Here is a 16228-nt window from a genome sequence, read left to right as displayed (position 1 = left end):
GTAAAGCCAAAGAACTCATATGCACGACCCATGGACACGAACTAAGGGGGGTGGGGTTGCTGGAGGGAAGGGGGGTACTGGGCAGAGGAGAGCAAAAGGCAAAATGTTAGGACTACTATAACAAGATAACCAATAAAATATACTTTAAAAAATCCTCCCTCAAAGATATGCTCATTGGCCCTGGCTGGTGTGGCTCAGTGGATTGAGCTCCAGCTTGAGAACCAAAGGGTCACTGGTTCAATTCCCAGTCAGGGCATAGTCCTGGGTTGCAGGCCGGGTCCCCAGTTGGGGTGTGTGAGAGGCAACCACACATTGATCTTTCTCTCTCTCTCTTTCTCCCTCCGTTCTCCTCTCTCTGAAAATAAATTAAGTCTTAAAAAAAAAAAAAAAAAAAAAGATATGCTCATTGACTTTAGAGGGAGGCAAAGGGAGGGAAACATCCACTTGGGACTGAACTTGCAATCCATGCATGTGCCCTGATCAGGAATCAAACCTGTGACCTTTATTTTATGGGATGATGCTCCAACCAACTGAGCCACACTGGCCAGAGCTCACTTTTTTTTTTTTTTTTTTTAACAACAAAGCTGAACATTTATTGAGCATTTATATCTCTCAGCTACTGTTACTTGCTTTATGTAATTCTCACAATCACTCCAGGAAGTAGTTATTACTTTTATCCCAGTTTTATAGATGAGAAAACTGAGGATCAGCCATGCGAAGCAACCTACTCAAAGGCAAAGGATTTGTAAGTGGGAAAGCCAAGTTTCATGCTTAAGTCTTAAGTCTGTCTTATATATTATATTTTATACTCATTTTACCTCATACTATATCATATATATTTTAAAGTAAAAAGGTTTTAAAAAGTTAAAGTAGATAAATACGTGCTAAAAGAAAAAATTATCCCATGCATATTTTTCCATTCAAGTTATAATCTTTTACCCTTTCTTTCTTGCCTCCCTCACCACCCCACCTTTCCCACTCCAACCCCCTTAGATGATCATTGTTAACTTACAGCATTCTCTGTAAATTTATACCAAATGCAGATTCATGCACATATTCTTGTTGGTTGGTGCCAATAATACAGAATGCATTTTTTGCAATTAGCTTTTTCTCTTTTGCAAATGGCTGACCTTGTCCTGGGTGGTCCCACTAGGTTATGAGGAAGAAATACAGAATACAGGTTTCCAGTTGGGGATAGGAAGAGCTGAGTCAGGGGATCCTGAGTTAGGTCTCAAACCCCCTTCCATTGCCCACCTGTCCCACCATACACTGAATTCCCTGGTGAGTTCCTCAGGACTCCCACTGCAGTATGCAGGGGGCACTAGGGACAAATACAGGAGCACATTTTCAAGGGCAGGGGGTGGGAGATGGGCAGAAAGGGCACTGAGGCACAGCTGGATCATCTCCATCCACTTACCCTGCAGAACTTCAAACCCCCAGGACCTCCATCCATCTCCTACAAGCCTTCTCTGCACACTACTCCCCACCTCTGGCCTGTCCCTCCCCTGCAGGACTCAGATGTTCTGGCGCCCCCACGTCCCTTTTCACCCTGATGTCCACAGCCCCAGCTCTCACTTCAGGGTGCCCAGAAACCCTGAGGGCCATTGAAGGGTCTTGGGCAAGAAGTGAAAGCCTTGTTGGCAAAAAAGATACAGAAAAGGGGACAAGAAGAGAGTAAGTGAAGGAGGCAGATGAGAAAGACAGAAGAGGAGGGTTAAAGGGGAAGGGGAAGATATGTGAGGAATGACATGGGAGGAGACAGGTGGGCAGGGCAGGTGAGGGGAGGACAACTGGATAAGAACAGTTGAGAAGGTTAAGTGGTGGGTGGGTGGGTGTTGGGACGGGTGAGTGAGAAAGTACAGGGAAAGTTAGGGGAGAGAAGTGATGGGAGACAGGTTAAAGAGGGAGAGCAGGAGAGCCAGATGAAAGGGCCAGGTGAGGCTGGAGAATTAAGATACACATTGGATTTGCCTCCTTCTCTCACCTTTCCTGTGTCTGCCACCTGGACCACTCAAGTATGTTTCTCTTCAACTTGACCTTGTGGGTCTTCTTCTCACTAACCACCTGTTTCCCTTTACCTGCCCTCTACCATCTTGCTCACCTTTGCTCCTCACATGTACCCATTCTTTAAATCCCCCAACTCCCTCACTTACTATAGCAGATCCCAGGTTTCAGATCCTGTAGAGGGGCAGAGCCATAGCCCACTGAGTTTCTAAGAATTCTCCCATCAAACATTAATGAGTTCTTATTGTGTTCCTGGGACAGTCAAGGGTTTTCTGCCTCGTTCCCTCAGAAGGGAACAGGTCTGAGGACAGTGGCAGAGTAGGAGGGGGTGTCTCAGCCCACAGCACAAAGGATGGAGGGTGGACCTCAACAGTAAGAGCTGTTTCCCAGCAAGGGAGTCTGAGTCCACAGAGAACCAGAGAGAGACACTCCTGATGGGGGCTGGGGAGGGGAGCGGGGAGCGCAGGCAGTGAGCCTGTAACAGGACAAGTGGAGAATCCTAAAGCATGGTGACTACATGGGAATGCCTGCCCTGTCGAGGCACTTCTCTAAAATATACCATCTGTGTTATCCCCCTAAATCCTCAGATATTTCTTAAGAAGTCAGATATATTATTTATATTTCCCATTTTCAAGGTGAGGAAACTACAGCTGGTAGGTGGTAGGGTTAGATTCAAATCCAGGCCAATCTGACTCTAGAGCTTGCCTTCTTAATCATGAAGCAGAGAGACTCACAAAGGTGGTGGCCTCTGCTCTCTTGGATGCCTGGTGACTAGGACCTCACAATGCAGCAGTCTCTCCTACACACCTTGAAGGTGCCACATGGACCAGGACTCAGCCTGTGGTCTTACTTGTTGAATGGACAGACTGAAGAGATAAAGGCATGGTAGGAAGAGGGGATCGTGGCTGGGTGGCCACGGGCAGGGGAAGATGCATGGATGGATGGATGGACAGATGGACAGATGGGTGGACATTGATCAAGGGAGAGAAATTGGCTCCACCCAGCTTTGCCTCTAACTTCTGACTGTGGAAAAGTTGGCACTTCTCTGCAGGTGTATTTTTATTGGCATCTCTGTCTCCCACATTGGGTGACTCTGGGTTCAGCTTTTAATTTCTTGGGTCTTAGTCTCTAGCTCTATGCTGCCATCTGTTTTCAGGCTCTGGCCTCTGTCTCGGTGTCTACATTCCAGTTCAGTCCGCTTCCATGCTTTTATTGACATTTCCATGGTTCCTGGGGCCCTAAGGGCAGGTTTCAGCCTTGCTTAGTGTTCTAGCATTGACTGGACATTTGAAACAACTGGGGAGCTGATAATAATAACAGAAATAGCAAAACTTTCTTTGGTGCTGTGGATGTAAAAAGGAAATTAGCCTCACAGGGTGTTCTGATCATAAATTCCTAACTGTGCAGGTCACGGTGAGTAGTCAAGCCCCAGGCATATAACTTTTTAGTGAAAGGTTTATCTTTGCTTTAAGCAAACCTTGTTCATTGTTTCTGTGCACCTTTGAAATGCCTCTTTTTCAGACCCCTCAAGTGTGTAACCATCCTCGAGAGAGCATGTTGTTAACTACCCTGCAATCCAATCCCTGCCTTCCTTTCTCCCACAGTCACAGAATCTTCCTTACATCCTCTCCTTAATTTCAAATACGTGAAAGAAACTGCGAAACTGTTATTCTCTGGAACATTTAAGATTTCACTTCCTCAGTTTGGCCCAAATAAACTCTTACGAAAATTCTCTACAGGCTTGGGCTTTTCTTATGTGAACAGTGCATACTGATACCAGGCATGGATAAACTTATGTGAACTCATTTAATCCTTACTACAACCTAATATATTACCCCCATTCTACAGATGAGGAGACTCAAGAAGGTGCTTCCAAACCTCACAGCTAATAATCAGCAGAACCGAGACTGAAACCTGTGCTTCTTAAATTTTAACATATGTACTAGTCGCCTGGGAATCTTGTTAAAATGCAGATTTCTGATTCAGTAGGTTTCGGGTAGGGCCTGAGATTCTACATTTCTAACACTCTCCCAAGGTGATGCCAAGGACCTGTGGATCACATGGGCAACAAGAGTTTGAACCATTACATATTACTGCCTCTTGGTAAAGAGCAGCATTTCTCAAAGTGTGGGCCTTGGACCAACGGCGTCAGCTTCACCTGAGAACTTGTTAGAAATGCAAAGTCTCTGAGTTACCCATAAGAAATTCTGGGGGTGGGATCCAGCAATCTATGTTTGAGCAAGAGCTCCAGCTGATTTGGTCAGATACATCTTCAAGTTTGAGAACAACTGCCAGAGTGTAATGAGACTGATCACACCGCTGGGAGTACCGCCCAGACTTTGTTATATTTAGTTTCCCTGTTGACTGTAAAGCAAGTGAAGGCCATGAAGCACTGGGTTGGCCAGGGAGACAATCCCATTTTATGTAAGTAAAGCAAATGCATCACGTAAATTTGGAATTTGCCACAGGTTTGGGCAGGACTGGGGAAGTCCAGGTGAGCAGTGGCCAGGAGATGACAGATGGGAAACTGAATTTGAAAGAGAAACAGAAAGGAGGCTGAGGCAGGGAACCTGGATTTCTGGAAAGAGACGTGTGGAGCAGCCAATCCTTAGAACCCATAGAGTGGTGGGAGGGGAGCAAGTTGCCCTGAGTCACTCCTGTTATTCTTGTAAGGGAGCAGATGTTTTTGAAGAAATTGGGGCATAGTAGAAGTCTTTCTTGGAATCTCAGGGGACTCACACACATGTAAGGTTTGGGGGGTGTCAGAACAAAGAAGAAGGGCTTGGATGAGTTGTCTTAAACATTAACGAAGTAATGATGACAGCGACACATAAATGTGTAAGTGCTTTATACCCACAGTTATATAGACTCCTTAGGGTGACCCTGTGCAGTAAGGGTTAGCCTCCGTTTTCTGCTGGTGCAGTTGAGGCTTCATTGTAACTATCCAGTCATCCTTGACCATCTTCATTCTCTCTCTCTCTCTCTCTCTCTCTCACACACACACACACACACAGACTCTCACACACACACTATTTTCAACTCATCAGCAAATTCTGCTGGCTGTACTTTCAAAGTGTTTCCAAATTCACCTACTTCTCATTCTCTCCACAAACTCATCCTGGTTACCTTCTACCTGGGTGATCACAGCAGCCTGCACCCTGGTTGCCCCCTTGCTTAGTATGTTTTCCACACACAGTCAGAGATTATGTGATTATGTCTTCCTTTTATTCAAATTCCTCTCATGGTTCACAGTTCACAGTTCACAGTTCACTCAGAATGAGTGAACTCACACAGCCCTTTAAGGTGTGGCCCTCGAGGCCTTCTGACCTCACCTCCTTCACCCCCCTCCGCTAGCACGGGGCCTCCTTGCTGTTCCCTGAACAAGTAAGTCCCTTCCTGCCTGCATCCACCAGGGCTCTTAATTGCAAACAACAGAATTCACGCTGGCTTGCTTACATGGTAAAGACACACAGTTAGACATTGGGAAGCTCATAGATTATCAGAGACAGCAGAGAGGTAGATTATTAGGCTAATAGCCTGGAATAATACTCAAACACACCACAAGGCCCTCTCTGTGGGGCCAGGTGGATCCCTGTATTGGCTGCTCAGAACCTCTGGGGGGTCAGGACAGGACTCCAAGAAGCTTCTTCACAATCTCCTCCAAAAGAACCAGACGGAGGCTTCTATTGCAGAAGCCTCCAGCTAACTGCTCTCAATTTTTGTGGCCATTTCTTCTTGTGGCTCACTTTTTTTTTTTTTTTTAAATCCTTACTTGAGGACATGCTCATTGACTTTAGAGAGAGGCAAAGGGAGGGAGAGTGGGAGAGAAACATCTGTGTGAGAAAGAAACATCAATAAGTTGCCCCTTGCACTCACCCTGACTATGGACCTAACTTGCAAGTTGCAACCCAGGCATGTGCCCTGACCAGGAATCAAAACTGTGACCTTTTGGTTTATGGGACAGTGGTCCAACCAACTGAGCCACACTGGCTAGGGCTCACTTTTTTTTTTTTTTTAACAACAAAACTGAACATTTATTGAGCACTTATTATCTCCCAGCTACTGTTATTTGTTTCATTTAATTCTCACAATCACTCCATGAAGTAGGTATTATTTTTATTTCAGTTTTATAGATGAGAAAACTGAGGGTCAGCAAAATGAAGTAACCTACTCAAAGTCAAAGGCTTCGTAAGTGGGAAATCCAGGCTTCATACTGAAGTCTTAAGTCTCTTATATATTTTATATTCATTCCTATCTGACATTGTGTTTTATATAAATGTATATGTGTGTGTGTGTGACAGCATTATCAAGATATAATTCACATACCATATAACTCATCCATTTAAAGTGTACAATACAATGGGTTTTAAAATAATCACAGAGCAGTGAAGCCACCACCACAATCAGTTTTATAATGTTTTCATCACCCCAAAAAGAAATCCTATATGCTTAAGAAGTCACTCATTTCTTCTTACCCCTTTCCCTGAACCCAGCCCAAGGCAACCACTAATTTACTTTCTACCTCTATAGATTTGCCTGTTCTAGACATTTCATGCGAATTGAATTATACAGTATGTGGTCTTTTGTGTCTGGCTTCTTTCACTTAGCATAATGTTTTAGGGTTAATCTATGTTGTAGCACGTGCCAGTACTTCATTCCCTATTTGTGCCTGATAATGTTGCATTATATGGCTAGAACACATTTTGTTTATCCATCCGTCAGCTGGTGGACTTGGGAGTTGTTTCCACTCATTGGCTATTATGAGTAATGCTGTGATGAACATTTGTGTACAAGTTTTTATGTGAATATGTTTTTATTTCTCTTGGGTATTGTTACTCACTTTTTTGTTTTTTGTTTTGTATACAAAATACGTATACTGGATGGCTGCCCACTCACGTGATTCAGGTGCTTTAGTGCTGCTTCCTGCTGAAGGAGCAGCCTCTGTCAGCCTTCTGTTCCTCCTGTAGGCCGACAGGACAGTGGAGCAGCCACCACACAAAACTAGTGTCTGCATGGCTGACAACGGTGGTCAGTTTTACAGCATCCTGGGCATTTCACACCAGTGAAGTAGGACCCGGGGCTCTGCACTAGGTGCTTCTTGTGTTTCCTCTTCTCTTCTGGGGCAGCATGTTGTCATGGGGAGATTGCAGCTGCCAGAAAGCTTGTGGCTCACTTTTGAATCCAGGATCATGTGGCTGCACCTGGTCAGTAAAGCCTAGAAGGAAATCTTCTGGGACCAGAAAATGTCAGGTCTTTGAGGGCAGGGATGCCTGAGTCCTTAGGTGTTCTGATTTCCTTTTGTGTCCAGCCCAGCTTCCCCTGGAACCTACAATGAATGGTGGAATTTAATTGTCTCTTCACTGTATGCTTCCTCGGGTCACTTCTTATAACTCTGAGCCTGTTTCAATAGTTCATTGACTAATGACAAATTACCCTGAACCTTGGTAAATAAAAACAACAGTGATTTATTATTTCTCAAGATTCTGACTAGTGACTGAATGGTTCTCCTGATCTCTCTTGTGTTCACTCAGGAGACTGTAGTCAGCTGGTGGGCTGGCTGGGGAAGGTGGGGTGCTTCTATGGATGGGTCTGTCTCTCCTGGTGGTCTTTTATCATTCAGTAGTCTTGGCTGGGCTTCCTTTTATGGTGGTGAGAGCATTTTCAAGAGGCCAGGCCCCAATACACAAGCACTAACCAAGTTTCTGCATTAATACCCTATACCAAAGCCAGTCACATGGCCAAACCACTGTCAATGTGGGAGGAGACCTCACAGGCTTCTGAGAGGAGTGAATCATCAGGATTGCCCAGGTAAGCCCCATTACTTTGACCCAGGGCTCCCCCTTGTTTGTGAGGGAGTGTAGTTTGCTGTATGAGAATGGATTCAGGTACCAGATGGCCTGGGCCATAGCTTGGTTCTACCATTTGTTAGCTGTGTGACTTTGGCCAAATGACTTGACTGCTTGTACTTCAGTGTCTTCACCTGTAAAATGAGTTGGTATTCATCTATTTCATAGGGTTGTTGTGATGATTAAGTAAGTTAATGCATGCACAATACTTAAATTAATCCCAGGTACATAAATAGCACTCTGTGAATGATGGCCACTGTTATCCCTCTCCCCCACCACCCCTAGCTAATTTGTTGGTGTTCCTGACTGCTCTCCTGTCATTTTTGACTGTTAGAACAGAGACCAGCTGCTAGATACAGGTTTATTTCTCTCCCATGTGAAACAAATTGGGAGGTAGAGCTAGTATTTCAGATTCACAGGATTACCAGGGATCCAGGCTCCTTTCAGCCTTCTGCTCTTCCAATCTCAGCACATGAATTCTATTCTCAAGATTATTTCTTGGAGTTGGTGGGGATACTGCAAGGTGAGTGTGGGATCCTGGGCAGATAGCAGGGTGTGAGCTCTCTGAAAATGTACTCAGATGCTGCTGCTGTCAATTTTCAGCTGAATTCTCATTTCTCAACACTGGCAAATATTCATAAGATCAACCACACCCTTCATAAGCTCAATCTAACAGAAGATGTTGGCCAAGACAATCACCAAACAGGAAGCTTGTGGTCTTGTAGTTCTTCAGACTGCTTGAGTAAAGTCATGCCGCCAAGGAAAAAGAGAAGACCTGCCTCTGGAGATGATTTATCTGCCAAGAAAAGTAGACATGATAGCATGTATAGAAAATATGATTCAACTAGAATAAAGACCGAAGAAGTAGCTTTTTCAAGTAAGTAGTGCTTAGATTGGTTCTATGAGTGTGTAGGTACTGGTGATGTTATAGGTCCTGAAGACATGGAAAAATTTTGTGAAGACGTTGGCATTGAACCAGGAAATGGGAGCTACACTTGTCCTAGCTTGGAAACTGGATGCACAAAATATTGGTTATTTTACTCTATGGGAATGGTTAAAAGGAATGACTTCTTTACAATGTGATGTAACAGAAAAAACTCAGAAATACTTTGGGTTACTTAAGATCATTACCCCTGGCTGGTTTGGCTCAGTGGATTGAGCGTTGGCCTGCGAGCTAAGTGTCGCTGGTTTGATCTTCCAGTCAGGGCACATCAGAGAAGGAAAACTCTGACTCCAAAAAACCTCCGCTGCCTTGCGGCATACCTCTTCAGGGGAAAGGCTAAGGGAGTAAACCCCGACAGAAAATCCGGAGCCGGAGTCCCTAAGGCGGTTTGACGTTGTAGTCAACACCGGCAACTCCTGCGGCGCACCTGAAGCCAAGCTGTATTGACTCCGTCTTTCCCTTGGACCCTTCAGCTGCGAAGAGAGGGGGGGTCTGCTGCATGGGCAACAGCAGACCCTCCATATCACCCTGCCCAGGCTCTGTAGCTTCAGCTTCACTGGAGAGGACACTCCAGCGTCATCACAAGATGTCGATTCAACACGGGAGGAGACAAATACCGAGTGCCCGAGTCGGACTGCACAGCCATTCTCGGTGGTGCAGATAGACTCTTAAGAAGCTACACCATCGTCTCTCGAGACGGACGGCTGCCGACGACTTAAGATCATTACTAAAGGATTCTACAAAGTTTAAACTTATTTACAGATATGCATTTGACTAGACATAAACACTGCCAAGTGCATGTTGGGACTGTTATTAGGAAAAATATGGCCACTTTTTCCAGTTTTTCACCAATTCTTGGAGCAATCAAAATATAGTTATTAACAAATACCAGTGATGTAATATGCTCAACAATCAATCTTGACCTCAGCAACTATGACAAACCTGGCACATGGCCAGTTTTGTTGGATGAGTTTGTGGAGTGGCATAAAAACAAACAGTTGTCCTAGGACGTCATGCATAGCAGCATAAGAGTCACCATTACCAGTATGTCAACCATTAGCTGTAGAGGGCTGTATGTATCAAAGCACATGCTGCTTTTCTTGCACTGTTTCCCTTTTGTAGGGACGTTTTTGGTGTTTGCTATTGAATTGGCCAGCTCTGCCTGCTGTGTAGCATTGCTCTCTTGGATGGCTGCTTTGCAGTTTGTATTTACACTACAGATTGGTGAATTTGCCAATGTTCTCAGTTGTGATTATGTGTATATGGCTACTTAAATTTTATATATATGTATTAAAATGTATTGTAAAAATAAGTTTTGTGGCATAAATAGACAGATTATGCTCTCCTGTCTGTTGTAACATTTCAGAAAACAAGACAGAACAACTGTTACCATAAGTAAGTGTTGGTTCATTGTGGCTGTTGAAGCCCAGACCATATTCAAAGCAGGAAGGAGTCAAGGGCATAAAGGCACCTGCCAGCTGCCTATTTCCTTTAAGAAACTTTCCTGAAGTCCCACCCAAAGATGTGAGCTTCTTTTGTCTCAGCCATCCTAGCTGCAAAGGAGGTTGGTAAATACCTTTTAGCTGAGTGCATTGCCACCTACAGTTAAATCAGGGTTCTGCTGTTAGAGAAGTAGAGCATGAATATAGCCTAGGCCACTAGCAGTCTTTGCCACACGCCTATAGCCAGACTGTGAGGGTGCCGGTGTGGAGAATAACAGAAATGTTAGGTTGAGAAGCATTTTCCACTAGAATGTCTGTTCTATGAGAACAAGGATTTTTGTGTTAATAGGCACTCAGTGAGTGTTGAATGAATTGTTAAATGTACCCCTGGCTAATACTCTGAGGAGCAGAAAAAAATTATAATTTTTGGACCATGGTAGAAGTTTTTAAAGTAAATACTTGTTTGTTTACTCCCAATTTTTTATTTCAAAAACTTTCACTCTTACAGAAAAGTTAGTACAATAAACACTCATACCCCCTTCACCTACATACACCAGTGTTAACATTTTGCCTCCCTTTCTTTCTCTCTCCCACATGAAAATAACTTTCAGGCATCACAATACTTCCTATAAAATCTCCTCAAAACAAGTCCATTCTCCTACACAAATCACAATACTCCAAAATTCTAACATTATAATAACATTATCAACCCTGTATTATCTAAAATGTACTCTACATTCAAATTTATCCAGTTACACCAATAATAGATTTGTTCTTTAAAAATAGATATATATTTTAAGATCCAATACAACCAAGGACCATGCATTGCATTTAGATGCCAATGTCATCTCTTCCTGTCCTTTGATCTGGAGCAGTTCCACAGCCTTTTTGTTTGGTTTTATTCTTTTATGACATTGACATTTTTAAAGAGTCCAAGCCAGTTGTTCTGTAGAATATGCTTGGATTTATCTGATTCTTTCTTCATGATTGAAATTCAGGTTAAGTATTTTTGCCAAGAATAATTCATAGATGATGTTATGTTCTCAGTGTATCACACTCATGAGAACATGGTGCCAGTTTGCTGACTTCAGAACTTTGGTTAAGGTGGAGTCTGCCAGATTCCTCCATTGTAAAGGTTTCCTTCCTTCCTTCTAAAAAGTGTCATCTGTGGGATGATCCTGGAGACTACGTTAGCATCCTCTTTCTCAACACCTTTTCACCCAAAGGTTTTAGCATCCAGTCATGATCCTTATCCAAATCAGTGAGTTCCATTGGTGGTTACAAAATGCCTGGAAGTTTTTGAAATATCATTTATCTTAGGTTCAGTAAGAGCCTCACCCCCCCCCCCAATAAGTTGATTAGCAGGAAGTAAAAACCACAGACAATGACTATTGAGGAGTCCAGTGAAAAGTTCCTCAAATCTTGCAAAACACCAGTAGGGGGTAGAAAATTTTTTACTCCCTTATTCTATTCTTCTCCCCAGCAACATGCCCAATAAATCACCAAGTGCCTTCTCACCAGCAACATACCTAACAAAACACCAAGTACCTCGTTGTTCCCACCATTGTGCCCGCCGTTACCCCTAGACCCAACCCATTGTTCCTGCCATTACCTCCAGACTCAACCCATTGTTCCTGCTGTTACCCCCAGACCCAACCAATCACTAGGCACCCTGATACCCTGTTCCAGTCATTCCCTATCCCTCCCTTAAAAACCTTGTCAGCCTGTACGCCAGCTGCTGTTCTCTCCTTTGAGACAGCCCGGCAGGTTCCTCTTAATAAATCCTGCATCTCAGCTTCCTTGGTTTCGGTTTTTACTATTTCTAACAATTTACAGCCCAGATTTTCCATCAAGACAGACAAATTTTCAGTACTCTGGTGTTCTTTGACAACAGTGTAAAAATAAGTTTCTTTGCTCTTTTTCTTGAAATCTTTTTGTAGCCAGATTCCTCTACCATCTGAGTCTATTTGTCTATCTCTGTTCCCTTCCTTATCCCTATTGCTTTTTCCACCTTCTGGTTCAGAATTCCTTGGAAAGATTGTCCAAGAGCCCTTATATCCTAGTGTCTGAAGAAATCATTAAGCTCAGTGGGTGATGAAACTTCAGGACCACAGATAGGTGATGACAATGATAAAGATAGTTAACATATATTGAGCACTGATGATATGCCGAGAATTATTCTAAGTAACTTATATGTATTAAATAATTGCATATTTTTATTTTTAAGTATATATTATTGATTATGCTATTACAGTTGTCCCAATTATTTTCCCTTTGCCTCCCTCCACCTGGTACCCCCTTTCTCTCCAGCACCCCCTCTTTAGTTCACATCCATGGATCATGCACATAAGTTCTTTGGCTTCTCCATAACCTTGTGAGGCAGGTGCTATTTTTATCCTTATATCAGAGGAAAGGGAAGTACAGAGAAATTAGATGATCTGATCAGTCACCCACCTAGTAACTGGCAGATCTGGAGCCTGAACTCAGGTCTCACTCCAGGTTATCTCTCTGATGCCTTTCAACTTTAACAAAGAGATATTGCAAAGATAAATAATTCAGGTATATTGCAAGAAGATTGATATTTATATCTATCAGGGTTCAGTTGTAAGAGCAATAAACTACTCTAGCTATTCTAAACAGAAAAGGATTTTGTAGTTAAGAATTAGATACTTACTGTGATGGTTAATTTTATGTGTTATGTTGGCTGGGTCATGGTGCCCAGATATTTGATCAAACATTATTCTGGATGCCTCTGTGAGGGTGTTTTTGGATAAGATTAATATTAAATTCATGGACTTTGAATAAAGTAGATTTCCCTTCATTATATGAGTGGCCTTCCAATCAGTTGAAGGCCTGAAAAGAACAAAAGACTGACCTTCTTTGATTAAGAGGAAATTTTTCCAGAAGTCTGTAAGTCTGTAGACTTGAGCTGCAATGTTGCCTCTTACCAGTTTATCCAGCTTTCCAGTCCATCCTGCAGATTTTGGGTTTGTCAGCTTCCATAATCATTGTGTGAGATAATTCTTTAAAATCTCTCTCTCTAAGTAAATTAAAAAAAAAAAAAAAGAAACAGAATATCCTAAAATAAGGACTCTCTCCCCTCATATAACAACAGATCTGGAGGATATGGTTGTCACTTTAGTTTAGTGGCTCCACAATGTCAAAACAGATTTTCTCTTATTAGTGACAAAATGGCTATCATAACTTCAGGCATTTCCACATTCAAGGAAGGGAAAGATACAAGGAACAGTCAGAATTATACCTAATAATGAAAGACTAAATGTTTTCCCATAAGATTGGGGACAAAACAAAGTTGTCCACTTTCACCAGACCTACTCAACATTGTGAAGGTTCTAGTCAGTGAAAGAAAGGCATACAGATTGGAAAGGAAGAAAAATTGCCTTTTTTACAGACAAGATGATGTCTACATAGAAAATCCTGAAGAATCTACAAAAAAGCTATTATAATTAATAAGTTTAATAATGTCACAGGAAATAAAATGATTTTTGAAAAATCAACTGTATTTCTATATGCTACCAATTAAACATTGAAAATATACAGGTCCTATTTACCATACCACCAGAAATATGAAATACTTGGGAATAAATCTAACAAAATGTGTGCAAGATGTGTATGCTGAAAGCTAAAAACTATTAATGAGAGAAATCAAAGAAAATCTAAAAATAGATATATCTTTATGCATTGTAAGACCCAAAATTGTTGATACAAATTCTTACTAAATAGATCTGTAGATTCAATATAATCTTAATCAGAAGCATAGGATGCTTCTTTATATTGAAGACACTGACAGATACCTAAATTTATATGCAAAGCAAAGAAAACTATTTTGAAAAAGAAAAAATTTGAAGATCTACACTATCTGATTTCTAGACTTATGATAAAGCTAGAAATATCAAGAAAATAGTGTAGCACTGGTGGCAGATAAATATATAGCTCAATGGAACAGAATAGAGTCCAGAAACAGACTCACTCATACATGGTCTACTGATTTTTAGCATAAGGTGATTTAATGGAAAACAAAAGGAGTGGAAATAATTGAGCATCCATATACAAACAAACAAATCAAACCTCTCATAGCCTACTTAACATCATATACAAAAATTAACTCCAAATAAATCACAGGCTTAAATATAAAATTTTAATCAATGGAGCTTCTAGGAGAAAATCCTTGTAATCTAGGGTAAGCAGAAAATGTTTAAATAGGATACAGAAAACTCAGACTATAGAAGAAAACATTTATGAAGTGAACTTAATCAAAATTAAAAACTTCTCTTAACAGGCACTGTTAAGAAAAGAATGTGACAAACCACAGACTAGAAAAAATATTTGCAAAACATGTATCTGATAAGGGTCTTGAATCCAGGACATATAAAGAACTCAACAACAAGTGTGGTAGGCAGCATGTTCCCACCCAAATGTGGGTGTCCTAATTCCTGGAGAGGCTAAAGTAAGCATGAGCAGAACCAGATTGGCTGGAAGATGAAGCAAGTTCTGAGAGAACTGTTGGGTGGATGGGAAGACAGAAGTGAGTGACAGAAGCATGTTACAATGGCAAAAGAACTTTGTAGATGTGATTGAGGTTTCAGACAATAAAATGGGGAGATTATCCTGAGTTGAATAGTGTCCCATCTAATCACATAAGCCATTACAAACAGAGGACTTTCTGTTCCAGAAGTCAGAGACCTGTGACAGAGGGAAAAGAAGTCAGAGATTCAAAGTGTGAGAGGGGTTCCACCCAGGGCTGTGAAAATCATGAGAAAGAATGTAGGCAGCTACTTGGAGTAAAGACTATCTTGGCTATTGTAAGCAATGCTGCAATGGACATAGGGGTGCAAGTATCTTTTTCAATTCATGTTTTTGTTTTCTTCAGATGAAGTGGGATTGCTGGGTCATGTGGTAGCCCATCAATTGTCAAATGGATAAAGAAGATGTGGTACTTATACACAATGGAATATTACTTAGTTATAAAAAACAATGAAATCTTGCCATTTGTGACAACATTAAGGGACCTGCAGGGTATTACGTTAAGTGAAATAAGTTAGACAGAGAAAGAAAAATACCATATGATTTCACTTATATGTGGAATCTAAAAAGCAAAATAAATGAACAAGCAAAACAAAACAGAAAACAAACTCAGATGCACAGAACAAATTGATGGTTGCCAGATGGGAGAGGTGGGGCTGGGGGAAAAGAGGGAAAGGGATTAAGAAATACAAAGTGCCAGTTATAAAAACAGTCAGGGGGATGTAAAGTACAGCCTAGGCAATATAGTCAATAATATTCCAATAACTCTGTATGGTGTCAGATGGGACTAGAATTAATGGGGTGATCACTTTGTAAGGTATATAAATGTCTAATCACTGTGTTGTACACCTGAAACTAATATAATATTGCATGTCAAATGTAATTTTTTTAAAATTAAAAAACAAAACAAAACCCCAAACCATCCCTGTTAGACACCTAGAGAGGAGGGAGAATTTGGCCAACAATCTGGATGAGTTTAGAAATGGATTCTTCCCTGGAGCTTACAGTAGGGAAGGTAGCCCCTGACAACACCTTGATTTGAGCCTTGTGAGACCCTAAACAGAGGATCCACTTGAGCCCATCCAAACTGTTCATGAACAAAAACTGTAAACTAATAAATTTTTATTGTTTTAAACTGCTGAATTTGTGGTTATTTATTATAGCAGCAATATAAAACTAATAAAGTAAGGGGAAGAAAACCCACTGGTGGGCATTCACCCTGCCTGGTGATCTCCATTTATGTCACTGTCAACTTGTAGAGAAAGGATTGGCCCAACCTGAGGGATTTTTGGGGGTTAGAGTGGGCCAACCCGAAACATGTCCTGGCAGTTGAATCTGACTGTGTCCCTATTGTTCTGCCATTTCCAGAATGCCCTATAAATGGAGTCATATAGGATGTGGACCTGTTCTGGCTTATTTCGGGAGTAGGTTAATAAACAAGGAAGGGC

The 16228-nt window shown here is 41.8% G+C and overlaps 1 pseudogene; it reads left to right on the top strand.

The window, feature by feature from the left end:
* Positions 1-8420: 8420 nt before the first annotated feature.
* LOC149994642 (DCN1-like protein 4) lies at positions 8421-9800 on the top strand (annotated as a pseudogene).
* Positions 9801-16228: the final 6428 nt, after the last annotated feature.

The sequence above is a fragment of the Furipterus horrens genome, unplaced genomic scaffold (assembly GCF_987537825.1).
Source record: "Furipterus horrens unplaced genomic scaffold, mFurHor1.1.pri manual_scaffold_13, whole genome shotgun sequence".
Lineage (NCBI taxonomy): Eukaryota > Metazoa > Chordata > Mammalia > Chiroptera > Furipteridae > Furipterus > Furipterus horrens.
This window is presented reverse-complemented; position numbering and strand designations above follow the sequence as displayed.